Raw genomic sequence first — 18,594 nt, forward strand, 5'->3', positions numbered from 1 at the left:
GCCATTACTAGTTAAACTAGTAATGGCGCACCACACCCACGGTGCGCCATTACTAGTTTTGAAATAAAAAATAAAAAAAATTGATATTTTTTTGAATTTTTTTTGAAAAAAACTTAGTACTGGCGCACCAGTGGACAGTGCGCCATTACTAGTTAACTAGTAATGGCGCACCGAGACATGGTGCGCCATTAGTAACAAATATTTTTTTATTTTTTTTACTTTTTTTTTAAAACTACTAATGGCGCACGGCGGATGTGGTGCGCCATTACTATGTCAACTAGTAATGGCGCACTATACAACGGTGCGCCATTAGTAACAAAAAATGTTTTTATGTTTTTCAAAAACTACTAATGGCGCACCAGGCACCAGGTGCGCCATTAGTAATATATTACTAATGGCGCACCGAGACATGGTGCACCATTAGAATATAGTAATGGCGCACCACATGACAGGTGCGCCATTAGTGGCCATTCCATCTATAGCCCTTTTTGTAGTAGTGTCTCCCCCCCCCTTGGCCGCCACCCTATATGGGATCTAGGGCTGCCGCACCCCTTGGGGTGGGAAACCTAGAGGGGGCGCAGCCCCCTCCCTCTCCCCTATATATAGTTGAGGTCTTTGGGGCTGCCAACACATGATTTGATCTCCCTCTCGGCGCAGCCCTACCTCTCTCCCTCCTCGTCTCTCGTAGTTCTTGGCGAAGCCCTGCTGGAGTACCACGCTCCTCCATCACCACCACGCCGTTGTGCTGCTGCTGGACGGAGTCTTCCCCAACCTCTCCCTCTCTCCTTGCTGGATCAAGGCGTGGGAGACGTCACCGGGTTGTACGTGTGTTGAACGCGGAGGTGCCGTCCATTCGGCACTCGGATCTTCGGTGATTTGGATCACGATGAGTACGACTCCTTCAACCCCGTTCTCTTGAACGCTTCCGCTTAGCAATCTACAAGGGTATGTAGATGCACTCCCCTCTCTCTCGTTGCTAGTCTCTCCATAGAGAGATCTTGGTGACTCGTAGGAAAATTTTGAATTTCTGCTATGTTCCCCAACACCTTCCTCCTATATATACCTACGTACCCCCGTCAGATCAAATACGGAGCCAAAAATTCCACAACCGCAAGTTTCTGTATCCGCGAGATCCCATCTTGGGGCCTGTTCCGGAGCTCCGCCGGAGGGGGCATCTACCATGGAGGGCTTCTACATCAACACCATAGCCTCTTCGATGAAGTGTGAGTAGTAGTTTACTTCAGACCTTCTGGTCCATAGCTAGTAGCTAGATGGCTTCTTCTCTCTTTTTGGATCTCAATACAATGTTCTCCACCTCTCTTGTGGAGATCTATTCGATGTAATCTTCTTTTTGCGGTGTGTTTGTTGAGACCGATGAATTGTGGGTTTATGATCCAGCTTATCTATGAATAATATTTGAATATTCTCTGAATTCTTTTATGTATGATTGAGTTAACTTTGCAAGTCTCTTCGAATTATCCGTTTGGTTTAGCCAACTAGATTGGTAGTTCTTGCAATGGGAGAAGTGTTTAGCTTTGGGTGCAATCTTGCGGTGTCCTTACCCAGTGACAGAAAGGGTTGCAAGGCACGTATTGTATTGTTGCCATCGAGGATAACAAGATGGGGTTTTTATCATATTGCATGAATTTATCCCTCTACATCATGTCATCTTGCTTAAGGCGTTACTCTGTTTTTAACTTAATACTCTAGATGCATGCTGGATAGCGGTCGATGAGTGGAGTAATAGTAGTAGATGCAGAATCGTTTCGATCTACTTGTCTCGGACGTGATGCCTATACACATGATCATACCTAGATATACTCATAATTATTCGCTTTTCTATCAATTGCTCAACAGTAATTTGTTCACCCACCATAGAATACTTATGCTCTTGAGAGAAGCCACTAGTGAAACCTATGGCCCCCGGGTCTATTCTCATCATATCAATCTCCATTACTTTATTACTTGCTTTGTTTTTACTTTGCCTTTTACTTTTTACTTTGCATCTCTATATCAAAAATACCAAAAATATTATTTATCATCTCTATCAGATCTCACCCTCGTAAGTGACCGTGAAGGGATTGACAACCCCTAATCGCGTTGGTTGCGAGTAGCTATCGTTTTGTGTAGGTACGAGGGACTCGTGCGTGATCTCCTACTGGATTGATACCTTGGTTCTCAAAAACTGAGGGAAATACTTACACTACTTTACTGCATCATCCTCTCCTCTTCGGGGGAATCCAACGCAGTGCTCAAGAGGTAGCAAGGAGCGACTGCTCCAGGACATGGGCGCCAGCTTCCGGAAGCTCCGGGCGCTCCACCATGCTCGTTTGGACAAGGCCAAGTCCAGGACGGCGGTGGTGGAGAAGGCGGAGGTGGACTTAGAGGGGCGCGTCACCGAGGCGCAAGACTGGTTCCGCCAGGCTCAAGATGAGCTAAAGGCCGCCCAGAGCAAGCTGGCCAAGCGCGGCATGGAGCTCACCATGAAGCTAGCCGACATCGAGAAGGCCCAAGAGACGACGAAGAACTTGGCCGCCGAAGCCGAAGCCGCCCGGACTCAGCGCGAGGCCGCAATGAACTCCCAGGAGGAGGATCTTGCCGCGCGCGAGGACAAGCTTGCCGCCACGCTCCGCGGCAAGGATGAAGAGGTGGACAAACTCGTCGTGCTACGGACCCAAGAGCTGGAGCAGAGGCATCAGGAGGCGCTCAATGCCCAGGCTCTGGTCTATGCCGGCAAGGTGAAGGAGCTGGAGGAGCAAGCTTTGAAGCTGTCCAAGGAGAAGGACACGCTTAACGGCGCTCTGGTGGAGGCGCAGGGCGCGATCGTCAGCAAGGCCGAAGAACTCTCCGAAGCCAACAACTCCATCAGAGACCTCGAGCTGAAGTTGGGGGATCTCGAGAAGATGATCTCGGAGGCCAGAGCTCAAGAAGGGATCCTGACCAATGACCTGGCGAAGGAGAAGCAGCTGCGGATGAACGAGACCGCCAACCTCAACAACCACGTGGCCGGCGAGAAGCATTGGATCGAACGCCTTACCGCCGTTGCGAATTCGGCCGCAATGCAGCTGGGCACCATGGGTATGCCGGACATGAGGTATGCCCCGGAGACGAGCCTGAGCCCCAACGCCAATCTGACCATGTACTTTTAAAGGGTCGTCGGTGCCCTGGAGCGGCTTCACTCCAACCAGGCGATCTCCCTGGCCGAGGAGTCCCGGATGCTCTGCCAGGACGTCATGGCCAAGGTGCTTGCCAAGATAGCGCATTGGCTCCCCGACCTCGACTTCGAAGCTGCGTTGAAGAGCTTGCTGGAGGATGCTGACATCGCGACGCTCAGTGAGCGTATCAAGCCCATCCTCAGCCGCATCGAAAAAATCAAGAGGTTGGAGGGACAACGCTGGGATGAGGCACCCTGTTCCTCATCGCCGCTGCAGGTTCATGACCAAGACAATCGCTATCTTTAGTTAGAACCGCGGCAGCAATTTATGTAATATAACTCTGCAGTACTCCAAACATTATGCATATTATATTCATGTTCGATTTTCCTTTGTATGTTCACCCTACGTTGACTGGGTAGGCTTGCCGGCGCATAAACCCAAAGCGGCGTCTTTGAGGACGGATCCCCATTAGCCTGCCGGGTGTGCTTGCTGCCGGGTGAACCACCTTACCGCCTTTAGCGCGTCCGCTCGATCTGTCGAGCTTGACTCGAGTCAGAGTCGAGAGTGTTGCCGATGGCGAAAGGCTACCCTGCCGCTCTCGACGCGGCCGCTTGAACTATTGAGCAGACTCGAAACAGAACAAGGATGTTGCCAATCGCGGGAGGGGCCCTCTGCGTGCAGGTTTTCCATACATCGGAAAAACCTCCGAGGACGATAACCTTATATTAAGGAGAAGAATTTAAAGTTTGGCATGACTTAGCTCTCTTCTCGCCGCCCCGGCGTCCTTCATGCGAGCAGGCAGTGCCGCTCTCTTAGCCGACTTGTCCGCGGAAGTCATGGCGATGAAGAACTGCCAGGCCAACTACTAGACCAGATTCTCACAATTGCACCCCCTACCTGGCGCGAAAAAGATGTCGATGGGAAACGACACCTATGGGATCACAAGAATCCCTACTATGGTTGCGGCGCGCGGGGTTGTGAGAAGAGCAGGATTAGTAATCAACACAAGGATCATTTACCCAGGTTCGGGCCGCGAGGATGCGTAAAACCCTAGTCATGCTTTGGTGGATGTATTGACTGTTCTTGAGCTCTCGAACTAGCTATGGGTGCTGCCTGGTTCGAAAGAGTTGAATCCTTTTCCAGTGCACCATGGGCCTCCTTTTATAGGCGAAAGGGGCTGCCACAGTGGCACACAGGAGGTGGAAAGACATACAGTGCCGCGTGCTTATCGCTCGTATTACAGGACAAGACGCATTTAATGCATGGCTTAGGTGTCCCTTCACTTTATCGGGGACGGGGGCGAGGCCCGTCCCGTCCGTCACCGCTCCTCCTCGCTTCGACACGCGCCCTGGCCAGCGATGCATGTGGTGCCATGTAGGCAGGCAAGTATCTGAGGTGCCGCGATGGGGGAGCCTCCACGAAGAGCTGCATGCTGCCACGCAGGTGCCTGCCCAGCTGGTTGGGTCGGCAGCTGCATGTGAACGGCGGTGGAGACTTGGCTGGTGTGGGCCTGGCAGTGGCCCCGCTGGCGCCCTTGGCAAGGGTCTTGCCGGGTGGCCCGGCAAGGGTCTTGCCGAGGCACGCTGCTGTCCCAGGCAAGGACCTTGCCTGGGGTCTTGTGGGCTTCCTCGTCAAGAACCCTGCCGAGGATCGTTGCCTTCCAATCCTCGTCTGATCTTGAATATTCTTTGTCTTCAGAAAGATCTGCATGCCACCATGGATGTGCCTCCCGAGCCCTATCCCAATGTGGTTGTTGGCGTCGGAGGTCGTGGGATCGAGGGTGGATCGCTCCGCTGGTGTGGGCGAGCTGTCCCGGCAAGGGTCCTGCCGGGGCTGCTGAGGATACCCCGACAAGGGTCCTTGCCGGGGAGACTTGCTTCGTCCATCTGATCTTTGTGGCCTTGGTCTTTGATGTTGCTTTGTTTGTCTTGTGTCTTCGGCTTCTCTCCGGCTTCCCTTCCTTGCCCTGCTATGCGTGTTCATGGTGCGTGGCTCTGATTGCCTATGCATAAGTAAAAGGGTCAAAAGGAGAGCCCCTACTTTTGTACACCGACAATATTCAAATTGCCAAGCTTGCCTTCCACGCCAACGAGAGTTCCATCCGGACACGAGATGAAGTCTTCAATCTTGTATCTTCATAGTCCAACAGTCCGGCCAAAGTATATAGTCCGGCTGTCCGAGTACCCCCTAATCCAGGACTCCCTCAGTAGCGCCTGAACCACGCTTCAATGACGATGAGTCCGGTGCGCAGATTGTCTTCAGCATTGCAAGGCGAGTTCCATCTCCGAATACTCCAAGGTAAATTTCGAACACATGAATCGTGTCTGGCTCTGCAAAATAAATTCCACATACCACTGTAGAGAGCATAACATTCCACAAATCTAATCTGCTGACAACTTTTCCTAGCGTGACATCACGCCGTGGCCCGGTCATCATTCGAACCGTTTTTTCCCAGCCTGCTACTGCATGTATTGCAAGGAGGTTTTATTGGCATGTGTTGTCGAAGCAGAGATCATGTCCCCTTATCACGGGATTCTCATCAATACGGGTGTGGGTAACCCAACCGCGCCATCCATGCGGCGCTTGGGGAATAAGCGAATTTATAGGGCAAGTGGGGAGGCGCATAGTTTCTACTGCCTCTATAAAGAGATAAGGATCCCTTCGCTTCACCCAAGCCCTCTTCTCCCTCTGCTCATCCATTCAACCACGCTCAAGCTCTAGCGCCCAAGCCCTCACTTTCTCCGCAAAGTCAAGCATGTCCGGAGCAGGAGCCAAGTGGATGGCCTCCTCCGTCACGAAGGAGGACATAACAAAGCTACGGGAGGCCGGATACCTGGCCGCAATCATCCCTACTCCAAAACCTAAGGAGAGGGTTGTGTTCCTTCCCCATTTCCTCCGCGGACTGGGTTTTCCTCTTCACCCATTCGTCCGCGGGGTCATGTTTTACTACGGGGTCGATTTTCATGATCTGGCCCCCAACTTCATCCTCAACATCTCGGCGTTCATCGTCGTGTGCGAGGCTTTCCTCCATATCCCGCCCCACTTCGGCCTATGGCTCAAGACCTTCAATGTGAAGCCAAAGGTGGTGGGCGCCCAGCAAGCGGAGTGTGACGGCGCCATGTTGGGCAAGATGCCTAACATCGCTTGGCCCGAGGGCTCCTTTGTGGAGACAGTAAAGGTGTGGCAATTGGGGTGGTTTTACATCACCGAGCTCCGCAACGCCAACTGGGCGGCGGCCCCTAACTTCGATCCGGCACCCCCATGCGGCTCACCTCCTAGAAAGAGAAGAGATTATCCTGGGGGTCCTTGGAGGAGCTGTCCGGACTTCAGAACTGTGCCCAGAATATGGTAAGCAAGAAGATCAAGCTTGTCAACATAGTATAAGTTATGCTCCTCCGCCGGATCCTTCTGTGCCAACGACGGGTTTGCAACATGTGGGAGTTCGACCAGGCCGAACACCAGACACTACGAGAGTTCTTCGGCATGACGCACGAAGACGTCTGGAAATTGTTGTTCAAGACCAACGAGGTTCCACCACCCATAACCGAAGATCGCAGGCTCAGCATCAAGCGCATCGCCAATCCGGTAAGTTCATGTGTTTCGCAAGGTGCACTTTTCATTAGCACATCCAGAGGAGGATCCTAAGCTTTTCACACTGTTTTTGCAGGATTGGGTAGCAGTGGCAGAGCAGATCGACTGCCCGGCTCCATTACCGGAAGATCCGGAATCGGAGATTCTAACGAAGATGATGTTTCTGGCGCCTTATGAGGTGCCGAATAAGAAGGCCAAGAAGGCGGCCACGGGGACCAGGAAAGGTTTCCGGCGCAGGGTCGTATTAGACTTGTCGTCCGAGGACGCCAAGGCAGATTCCTCCCGCGAAGATAGGGAGGAAGAAGAAGAAATCCCCCCTCCCCACACCGGGGAGGAGAAGAAGAGGAAAGCCTCCCCACAGGGGGAGGATAGGACGCCTAAGAAGGGAAAGACATCCCGTCCGGACTACTCCACCACGGCCGCCTACAACGACGAGGAGTGGTTGCCCGGGGACAAGCCCCTGGCGAAATTGTAAGTATCCATACTCCATAGTACGTCTAACGCGTCTTTAGCTTCATTGTTTGTTATAACGCTGAGCACACATATGCAGTCCGGCCAAGTCCCACCTCGAGGTATCCTCTTCGGATGGGTCCTTGAGTGAATCGGAGATGAATAGGTATTCACTCCCGACGGCCACCTCCCCATGGCCCGCAGACGACACCGAGGTGTTGTCCCAGAGGATACCGGAACAGGGGGCGATGGTACTGGAGACGCCCCAAGGCGAAATCCCAGACACCGGGCACATGGGGGGAAAGATCCCCATGGATTCTGCTGACGGGAGCCGCAACAAGTTTGGCCCCCAGCCGAATACTGCGTCGGAACCTCCACTGGTTCCGGATTCAAGTAGCCAGCCCCTCGCTAAGGAGGGCGAGCCGTCTGTGCTGATGACCTCTATCCAGCCAGAGGCATCGGACAATTTGCTGGAAGCGCTTCGCGGGGCTTCCATCGACGAAGAGCACCGTACTCTTATGAGTACGGTGATTGAGAAGGTTCGGTCCGCCAAAAGCGGATTGACCGAAGCCTGCGCCAGCCTCCTAACAGTCTTTGAGGTAAGCAACAAAAGTGTAAGAAAATATCACCTTATAGACAGTAGCCCCTGATATTCTGTTTGGTGTTCGGAAAGAAAAGCCAAACGGAGGGTTAATTTTTATCCGCAGGAGTCTAACAGAAAATGTCTATGTGAATAAGCAGGCGTCGCTGTTGGCCGTTGCCGCCCGTACTGCGGAGGTTGCCGGACTGAAGTGGGACCTGGGGCGGGTCGAAGAATATCTCAGCCTCGTTAAGAGGCAGCTCGAGGAGAACAAAGGTAAGTGATACCCCATCCGTCTGTCATATAAAGGGAAAAAATCATTGATGCTAACAGAAGCATCATGAATTTTAATAGGGTCCATGACCGAAGTGGCGGCCCTGAAGAAAGCGCCGTCTGAGGCCGAAGACAAGGCGTCCAAGGAGCACACCGAGCATGAAAAATAGGAGGATCGGGTTAATGAGGTACATCAAGAGCTCTAGGACTTCGGCAAAAAATTCGAGTCCTTGGAGCTTGACTTCCAGAGGCAAGAGTCCGAGCTTGTGAAGGCCCTCCAGAGCATGCGAGACGCCAAGGCCGAAGCCCAAAAGGCCCTCCAGGAGATTCTGGCGGCCAAGAAGATAGCAGCGGGTAAGGCATTTATTATGCAAAACAAGTATGTGAAGGAGACTTTCCTTTTACTTACCCGAATTCGGAGCTCTCCAGGGGCATGCGCAGATCTGCCACGCATCATATGAGATGCCACAAAGTTCTACCATGCCGAAGAAGGGAGCTCGACGGAGAAGTTGTTCTGGTCTCAATATGCTGGGGCCGAACATCCGATGCCCTTGAGTGACCAACTGAAGCAATTGGTCGAACTCCACAAGGCGACCGAACTTGCCATGAAGGACTTCATAGTCTGGCTGTGGCCTGGCGAGCCCCTGCCCAACAGCTACTTCATCCTAATAAAGCGGATGGTAAATGCCTGTCCGCAGCTTGAAGTTGTGAAGCGGTTCGTCTGTATTGAGGGTGCCCGCTGAGCCTTCGCCCGTGCGAAAGTGCACTGGGTGAAGATGGATGCAGAGAAGCTGGTGACGGAAGGACCTCCGGAGGGCAAGGCGCGTCGCCACCCCGAGAAGTACTATGACGGTGTTATGAAAGGTGCCCGCCTTGTGGCAGAGGAATGTGCCAAGGATGTAATATTTGAATGAATGTACTCATGTCATCCTGTAATATGAAAACGAGTTCGTGTCGCTATATAACGCTTGTTGATTTAAAATATTACCTTCTGTGCAGCCGTTTATAAAAATCTAAAAGTTGGCCAGTCGTCGGCTTCTGCCCCCATGTAACTAGTACTGGGGTGTTCGGGATAAACCTAAACACTCTTTATCTAAGTTTTTGGTCCTTTAAGAAGGTGTTTAGCACAGCGAACAAGGCAATCGGACTATACGGCTTTATCACTCTCACTTAGCCATAAAAGTCTACAATTATAAATTTCGGCGAAGCCCCTAGTATTCGGAAGGCCAAACTTGGGACACTATACACGCCTAAATTGGACAAGGCCAATTCCTCGCCCGAAGCGGAAAAAATCTTTAAGGATTTGAGACCTTTCGAACAGCGACCAGCTCTTGCCGCATCATGACAGTCAGCTTTCGAGTTTCTCTACTGAGGTGCTCGTCCGGAAGAACCGGGATACAATCGCAGTAGTTCTCCCTGCCTTAGCCGATATAGTGGAACGTAAGGCACCAAAACAAGGGAGCCGGGAAAACCCAACTATTGACCCAAGATATGATTCGGAGCTAATGCATATAATGCTATAAGTTCGGGGTGCCACACTACCGAAAGTGTTAGGACTTTTCTTGCCGTGTTATGGGGTACAATGAAGCCCCTGGCGAACTGAACGTACCAAAGTGTACGGTTGCAGTTTGTATTAAATAAGCAATCAAGGGAAAATACAAAGAAAATATAATAATAAGCTGATGTTGTACATTGTTTCCCATTGTTATTTAAATAATACGTTAAAGCGTATGCATACAAGTAATGCGATAAGGAAAAATAGGACTATTTGACATGTCCTATCCAAGGGCAGGCTGCGTGTGGGTATGTAAAACAGGTATAACGATCGTTAACAGAGACCACCTAGGTATTCCCTTGTATGAAAGCCTCTTGCCTCCTTGGTTTTTCCTTCCCGTGATGAGTCTGATGATCAGGCTATCTGAAAGGGCTTCCCGAAAGTAGGGTCCTGAAAAGAAAGAGGATAATGAAGGTATGCGGGTCTCGTGGCGGTTGAGCCGCACTGTGGACCGCAGCGTAGCCGTGCCTCAGCCTATGCCCATGGTATTTTGAGTGCGTAATTGTGTACGCGCGGCCCAAATTTTGCCGCTTGACCGGGACTAGGACGGAAGCCGAATTGCTAGTCGAGCACTGGGCATGCCGGTCGATCCTGTTTTAGAGTACTCTGGACTCGCTTGACGGTGTCCTGGGGTTTATCGCCGAGTTGGCGGTCTGCCTAAGAAGGCTGCTTTGTACTTCTACTGTGAGGGCCACAGTGTGCTCCTCAGTACGGAGAGAGCGGTCTGTGTTTCCATTGACTATTATGACCCCGCGAGGTCCTGGCATCTTGAGCTTGAGATATGTGTAGTGTGGTACCACATTGAATCGAGAAAATGTGGTTCGTCTTAGTAGGCATGATAGCTACTAAGGAAGGGGACGATATCAAAGATTAATTCCTCGCTTCGGAAGTTGTCCGGAGATCCGAAGACCACTTCCAGTGTTATTGAGCCTGTACAACAGGCCTCTACCCCTGGGATTACACCTTTAAAGGTGATTTTGGTGGGTCTGATCCTTGAGGGATCGATGCCTATTTTGCGCACTATGTCCTGATAAAGCAGGTTCAGGCTGCTGCCACCGTCCATGAGGACTCGCGTGAGATGGAATACGTCAATGATGGGGTCGAGGACCAATGCGGCTAAACCGCCATGATGGATACTGGTAGGATGGTCCCTGCGATCAAAGGTGATCGGACAGGATGACCATGGGTTGAACTTTGGGGCAACTGGCTCCATCGCATAGATGTCCCTTTATGCACGCTTTCGTTCCCGCTTGGGAATGTGGGTGGCGTATATCATGTTTACCGTTTTCACTTGGGGAGGAAATTTCTTCTGCCCCCTTGTGTTCGGCCGCCGGGGCTCCTCGTCATCATTGTTATGCAGCCCCTTTTCCTTGTTTTTGGCATTCAATTTGCCGGCCTGTTTAAACACCCAGCATTCTCTATTGGTGTGGTTGGCTGGTTTATCAGGGGTGCCGTGAATTTGACACGAGCGGTCGAGTATGCGGTCCAGACAGGACGATCCCGGATTGTTTCTTTTAAATGGATTTTTCTGCTGACCGGACTTGGAGCCACTGAATCTGGCATTGACTATGGTGTCTTCGGTGTTATCGCCATTGTTCCGATGCTTATGTCTGTTGCGCCGTGGCTTGCCGTTGCTATCTCGGGCCTCCGAAGTGCCGGGATTTCTTGGTGTGATGCTACTATGAGCCAGCCAGCTGTCCTCGCCCGCGCAAAAGCGGGTCATGAGTGTCGTGAGGGCTGCCATGGACTTCGGCTTTTCTTGGCCGAGGTGTTGGGCGAGCCACTCGTCGCGGATGTTATGTTTAAAGGCCGCTAGGGATTCGGCATCCGGACAGTCGATGATTTGGTTCTTTTTAGTTAGGAGCCGAGTCCAGAATTTCCTGGCTGACTCTCTGGGCTGTTGGGTTATGTGACTCAAGTCATCAGCGTCCGGTGGTCGCACGTAAGTGCCCTGAAAATTATCAAGGAATGCGTCCTCTAGGTTTTCCCAACTGCCAATGGAGTTCGCTGGCAGGCTATTCAGCCAATGTCGAGCCGGTCCTTTGAGCTTAAGGGAAAGATACTTGATGGCATGCAGATCATCACCGCAGGCCATGTGAATGTGGAGAAGGAAATCTTCAATCCGTACCGCAATGTCTGATTCGATGTTTACGAGTTTAAACCCTTTTGGGAATTCATGATCCATTACTTCATCAGTGAAGCAGAGGGGGTGTGCGGCGCCTCTATGCCGGGCTATGTCACGATGCAGTTCAAATGAGTCTGGTCTGTTGTGTTCGGCCCGGCCGGACTTGTTTTTAGTGTATCCGGCATGACGGTCATCATCACGCGATGTTCCGAACCCCCGCGATCCGTAGATCAATCTTGACTGTCCTGCTTTGTTTTCCAATACGTCTCACAGGTCCTGCGTATTGCCCCGGGCGTTAGTGTTTTTGTTTGATTGGCGGCGGGGTGCAAGCGGTTGTTCGGGCTGATACGCCACTTTGTCTCGGCCATGAGGTGGTCGGTCCGCCTTGTCCTGAGCTGATATTGTAGGCTCTAGCGCCTCCTCTTCGATTTGAGGTAGCAACCTGCGCTTCGGGTAACTTTTCGTTGGGCACTCGAGTCCGTATTCCTCGGCTACCAGGACCTCAGTCCATCTGTCTGTTAGCAGATCTTGATAACCTTGGAGCTGCCGTTGCTTCTTCTTCAGGCTTTTTGCAGTGGCTATAAGCCGGTGCTTGAAGCGCTCCTGCTCGACGGGATCCTCAGGCACGAAAAATTCATCATCGCCGAGGCTCACCTCATCTTCGGAGAGAGGCATATAATTGTCATCCTCCAAGTCTCCGTCCGTTGCCTGTTCATCTGGGCTAGCTTGCCCGTCCTCCTGCTCGGCCTGCTCGAAGTTAGGCTGGTCGGGATTGTATTCGTCTTCGGCACCATCCGGATTGCTATCGTCTCTTGTGCCGGTATTGCTTTGGCGGGGCTTAGAGTGGCGCTGATGACGTCCATGCTTTGATTGCTTTCCTAAGGGATTATCCTCTGTTGCCTCATCGCCATTGTTTTCTTTGGGGGTGTCCACCATATATATATATATATCGTATGATGAGGTGGCTATCCAGCGCCCGGTGGGCGGTGGTTCATGTTCTTCTCCTGCATCGTCGTCTATACCGTCGATGTCTTCGGAGTCGAAGTCGAGAACATCGGTTAAGTCATCAACAGTGGCTATTAAGTGGGTGGTGGGTGGGTGACGAATTTCTTCGTCGTCCACTTCCCACTCGAGCCGGACATAGTTCGGCCAAGAGTCTCCTGATAAAGAGAGAGACCTCAATGAATTTAGCACATCACCCAAGGGTGAGTGTTGAAAGGTATCCACGGAGGTAAACTCCATGATCGGTGCCCAATCAGATTCGATAGGCACGGATGCACACGGTCCGGAACCTAAGACCGGAGACAAGGCCGGGGGTCCGGTGACAAAGATTTCCTTAGAGGTGTTGTCTGTGTTTGGCTCCAACGCCGATGAGTGTGCGGCCTTCGTGGCAGGGTCCATCCACCCGTCCTCGGATGGCGCGATCTACTCTTGATTAGGGGCTGGGGCAGCTGCAGGTGCGATAGTCCGAACACCGTCCGAGGGCAGATCTAAGTCATGCTCATCGTGGCTGTTCGGTGCTCCTGACGTAGGCCCGAATCCGTCGAAGATCAAGTCTTTGCGGATGTCTGCCGTGTAGTTCAAGTTTCTGAACCTAACCTGATGGCCAGGGGCGTAGCTGTCGATCTGCTCCAGATGGCCAAGCGAGTTGGCCCGCAGTGCGAAGCCACAGAATACGAAGATCTGTCCGGGGAGAAAGATCTCACCCTGGACCGCCTTGTCGCTAATGATTGAAGGAGCCATCAAGCATTATCGTGACGACACAGTGGAACTCTCAATGAAAGCACCAATGTCGGTGTCAAAACCGGTGGATCTCGGGTAGGGGGTCCCGAACTGTGTGTCTAAGGCTAATGGTAACAGGAGGCTGGGGACACGATGTTTACCCAGGTTCGGGCCCTCTGGATGGAGGTAATACCCTACTTCCAGCTTGATTGATCTTGATGATATGAGTATTACAAGAGTTGATCTACCACGAGATCGTAGAGGCTAACCCTAGAAGCTAGCCTATGATTATGATTATCCTTGTCCTACGGACTAAACCCTCCGGTTTATATAGACAGTGGAGGGGGCTAGGGTTACATAAAGTCGGTTACAGAGAAGGAGATCTACATATCCGAATTGCCAAGCTTGCCTTCCACGCCATGGAGAGTCCCATCCGTACACGGGACGAAGTCTTCAATCTTGTATCTTCATAGTCCAACAGTCCGGCCAAAGTATATAGTCCGGCTGTCTGAGTACCCCCTAATCTAGGACTCCCTCAAGCGCCTTCGCGTCCGCTGCCATCATCGAGGAGAAGTAGAACACGGGAGGCCGCCGCCGCTTGGGTCCCATGAAGGCCACTGCGGAGGCGACGCCGGCGTACACAGCAGGTGTCTTTCCGGATCCTTTTGTTGCGAGGACCTTCATCGACCCCGCATGGTCTCCACGAAAGTGGGGAAGCCCCCTTCCACCATCATCTTCGGCATCAGCCAATGATATCAGTTGGCCGGTGGGGAAGCGAGCCGTCCTTTACGCTGAAGCATATACCTCCGGGGCTTCCTGCAGTCCGGTGATCGTGCTACCGGACATGAGGAACACAAATCGATCGGCGGGCCACCATTTAGGCCAGGTATTATATATTTGTGCTGTCTAGAACTAGCACCACGTAGTTCATTTGAATGTAATGAAATCCGTCATGTTTGTATGAAAATCCGGTGTTTTATAGATTTCTGTCGTGGTTTATATGAAATATCGTCGTGTTTGCGTGAATTTCGTCCGGTTGGTTGAGTTGCTGTCATAATGTGTGCGAGTACGGTTGGATGGCGTAATTTGCGGGTCGTTGGTCGGTCTACGGGCGGCTCGGGCGGCGTGGTGGGACAAAAAAAACACAGCTCGTGCGAGCTCGTCTCCAACGTGCGCGCTGGAGGATGCAGGAGCACCCGAGCCATTCCTCGTTCATCGGTGGCAAAGGCACCGGTGGACAAAAGGGTTGCCAATATTTTGGCTACCTCGGGCAAGATCCAAACAGCCCCTTCCAACAGATTCAAATCCCTCGCTCGCCGTGGAATTTTGCCATGTGTTGTTTTCATGGACTAGCAAGATGCCCGTGCATTGCACGAAACATCAAGATGCATTTTTTTTACAAAACACCCGTTGTGATTGACCATCCAGGAGTAATCCCATTTTGTAAACACTAATGATATCTCGAGAATTTTATCGGATAAATGGTATCTCGAGAATTTTATCGGACTCCATTTTTGTATACAAGGCCACAAACCCATATTACAGGTGCCAAGGCAAAAATTAATGTCTTCTAAGTCAATGTTGCAAGCCACCTTGTTACATTGTTTGCCATGTAAATTAATGTGCATTCTTCTCTTTCATGTCCATCAAGCCAATGCTCACACTCCCGCATGCATGCAAGGGATAATTTATGTCCTCCTTTGCTAGTACTACGAGGCAAAAACCATTAATATTGCATCGATTAGTGTTAGTGGCCTTCTATATCTGCAAATTGTAATTTTGATAGTGGTATTGTATATAAAAATGGAGGGAGAAAGATGAGATATAAGGTGAGGAGGAGTGGGGCATGGTGGTGACTGGTGGTCGGACTAGGCGGAGGCATGGGGATGGACGGCGCATTATTTCTAGGTTTGTATCTCTCTCACACACACGCACGTACTCCCGTCTCTTTCCCAACCACACCCGCGCGGGTACACAGTGGAGCTCATTTCTGTACGAAAAGGCAACCCACATGGTAATTTGACACGTGTACTAGTTGTCCACTTGGTGGAGGGAGGATCGTCTACCACGGGTGAACAAACAAATTGCGAGTTGACGCGTTATGTTAAAAAAGAGGCAAACCATGTGGGGCCTACTTTAGAGGCAAGGCTCTATTCACTTGAGTACTTTTGATGTGTCCCGTCAACTCGCAGAACAAGGAGAAGCTTGCTTCATACACCGTCTCCCCCGCCCATGGGTGCGGTGGCTCGCAGGATGAGGTGAAGCTTGTTTACTAGTAGTAGTACTATTTTACGCCTTACGCCCGCTCCCTCACCCACGCACGCGGTTGCTCGCAGGACGAGGAGAAATTTTTACTACTCCCTCTGTTTAGTCCTCGTCCCTACTACTTTGGTTAGAGAGATGATCACGTTGTTTGGAATATATATATATATATATATATATATATATATATATATATATATATATATATCCTTTAGTACTCCCTCCATTTACTTATACAAGGCCACTATAAAAAAATACATTTACATCTATACAAGCCCACAAATAGTAATCGAGACAAAATTTACTACTCCCTCCTTTCCAGTTTATGGCTCAATTTCAAAATCTCTCCAACCAAGGTAGACGGTGAGTGGTCGAATTAATTTCGTAGTTTGCACAAGTAATTAGTACGCTCGTTTTTCTCAAGAAGTTATGTTTACCGAGGCATTAATTAGAACAAATGCATGAATGACCATTAAATTTCCATGAGCTTCTACATGCATTGGTGAGTTTTCTCTTGACACTGCTTGCATCAGGTGATCTAACGCACCTCGAAATCCAACATGTGATGGTACTACTACTAGTAGTAAAATTGAGACTTATCAAACGGAAAAATGAATGTTTTTTAGATGAGCCCTATAAACCCTGGTGGGTACGTACTCCGTAAAATCAGATTTTTCCAAAACTAAGTCGCTCAACCTTTATTTGCTTGTTTCCCTTCCTGCCTCCTTGCCTCGAATAGACTATGCCAAATTTCCCTGCCTGCCGCACAGGAAAAGACCCGCCCTCGCCTTTTTTTCGTCCAGGTTTGTATCAATGGATCATGCGAAGTAGCAAAAACCCAAGCCGTGTCTTGTACTCCTCCGTCGACGCTCCCTTTCATGAATTCTGTACTTCCTGTCGCTGACATGTGGGACATATAGCAACCGGGTCAATGTGTCAAGCACTAAATAATAGTGCAAAACACCAGGGGGACGCATCCCAGTCGTATCGCCCTAGTAGTAGTAATGAGCAATGAGACGTCAAATCACAATGTCGCACCTTCCCAGACAGACGAAGCAACCATTATTTCACAGTTCGGTTCGCCATCATATCAAACCACGTAGTATTGCTTCTGCCTCAAGAGGGACACGCACATCGCCTTGATACATCATGACACGTGGGACCGCATGACAGGGCATGCTCCCCCGCCGATCGCTCGGTAAAATCACCACATTTTTACTATACTTCCTCCATATCGGTTTACATGGCATGCACGTCGTTCTAGGTTGACAATTTAACTGGCTATATATGTGATGAACAATATTCTAGCCTTTTAAAAATGTATACTTTTGTACAGTAGTAGTATCGATGGATTGCGCCATGGAGCAAAACTTGAAATTAAAAAAAGGTGGTACATATAGAGAGCGCTCGTCGCCAAATTATGCATATAGTACTATTAAAAAAGCTAGTACGTGCTTAAATGGGGTGCTAAATTCTAGTATTAAAGAAATACTAGTATATATGTACTGAAGAGTTAAAGTAACGAGAAGAAACATAACATAGTTCTGCTGGAGGCTCAGCACAACACACCGCTCAAATTAAACTAAGCACACCTGGAATTTAACTATGCAACTAATCCGGTAGACACTGCATTAGAACCACCATGAGCAACGACACTGCCACCTTACTCGGAGTCGTCGTCCACGTCCTCGACTTTGTCCTTGTCCCTCTTCCTCTTGGCCGATACTTCTTTGCTTGAACCGCACACTTGGCTCTTGCTCTTCATCCAACCCTTGTAGATATTGAAACAAAGGTAGCCATCCATTGCAGCGTAGTGGATGTGGTCTATATCTAGTACATTCCGCTGCCATGCATGACGATGAAACGTGTAATGAGGTTTCTCCATTTTACCGTATGAAGGATGAACCATGGCTCCTGCCAGGGTTAACATTGAAGGCTGACCACTGGAGGGCAGCAAATGATTCTTCTGGAGGTCGAAGGGGTTGCCTACAACGAGGCCTATCCGACCCAGGACTCTTTTGTCATTCATAAAGTCTACAGTAATGAATTTGACTAGGTCGCTCTTGAGGAAGTTCTTAAAATCCTGGCATTCAACGTCAGCATTGGCATATGTGGTAGACCAAGCATAAGTCATGCACGCAAACCAAGCATAAGTCATGCATGCAAATCTGGATCATGGCGGGCTTCTTCCTCTCTTCAGATCCTTCTCTCGTCCCAGGACTGTGGTGTACTCAACATCTAGCCCAGCGACCCACTCATCATCTCAGTTTACGAACATGCGTCTGAAGCGAGCAAGGCATCCTTTCACCATCGCGGAAGAATGGGTGTAGATGATGTCGAACTCATCGTCGGTGATGGTTCTAACCTTGTACTCACCGCCGATCATGGAGATTTGGGATGCCATGGATTTGGGAGGAGGGTTAGGATTAGTGGAACTGTCGTAATTTGAAAGGACGAGACGACAAGGAGCGAACCGCCGTAATATTAAAGGACGTGCGGGGACGAGTAGGAGCGAACTACCAGCGTGCGAACGGCAGGGTAGTGGCTTTCCATTCTCCCATTATATGGGCTTCTGAGAGCCCTTGGATCTGAGATCAAACGGTTGCATGGCGTGATTCTGGACCTATGGGTGAATATGCTATCCTGGAGGGTTATTCTGCAAATTTTGAACAACTTAGCATGCAACTGTTTGATCTCAGATCCAAGGGCTGCCAGCAGCCCGTATCATGGTCATGCCTACCACGATTGTCACGTCGCTCGCGCAGTCGCGCCTTTGGAGATTTAACACGGTGCGTTAGGCTATCTGATGTTGGCATGTCATACATAGTCACCACTTAGTCACTCATACTACAACAAGGTTAGCTATAAGGTTGGCTATAAG

Source organism: Triticum dicoccoides, chromosome 5B, assembly GCF_002162155.2.
Source record: "Triticum dicoccoides isolate Atlit2015 ecotype Zavitan chromosome 5B, WEW_v2.0, whole genome shotgun sequence".
Lineage (NCBI taxonomy): Eukaryota > Viridiplantae > Streptophyta > Magnoliopsida > Poales > Poaceae > Triticum > Triticum dicoccoides.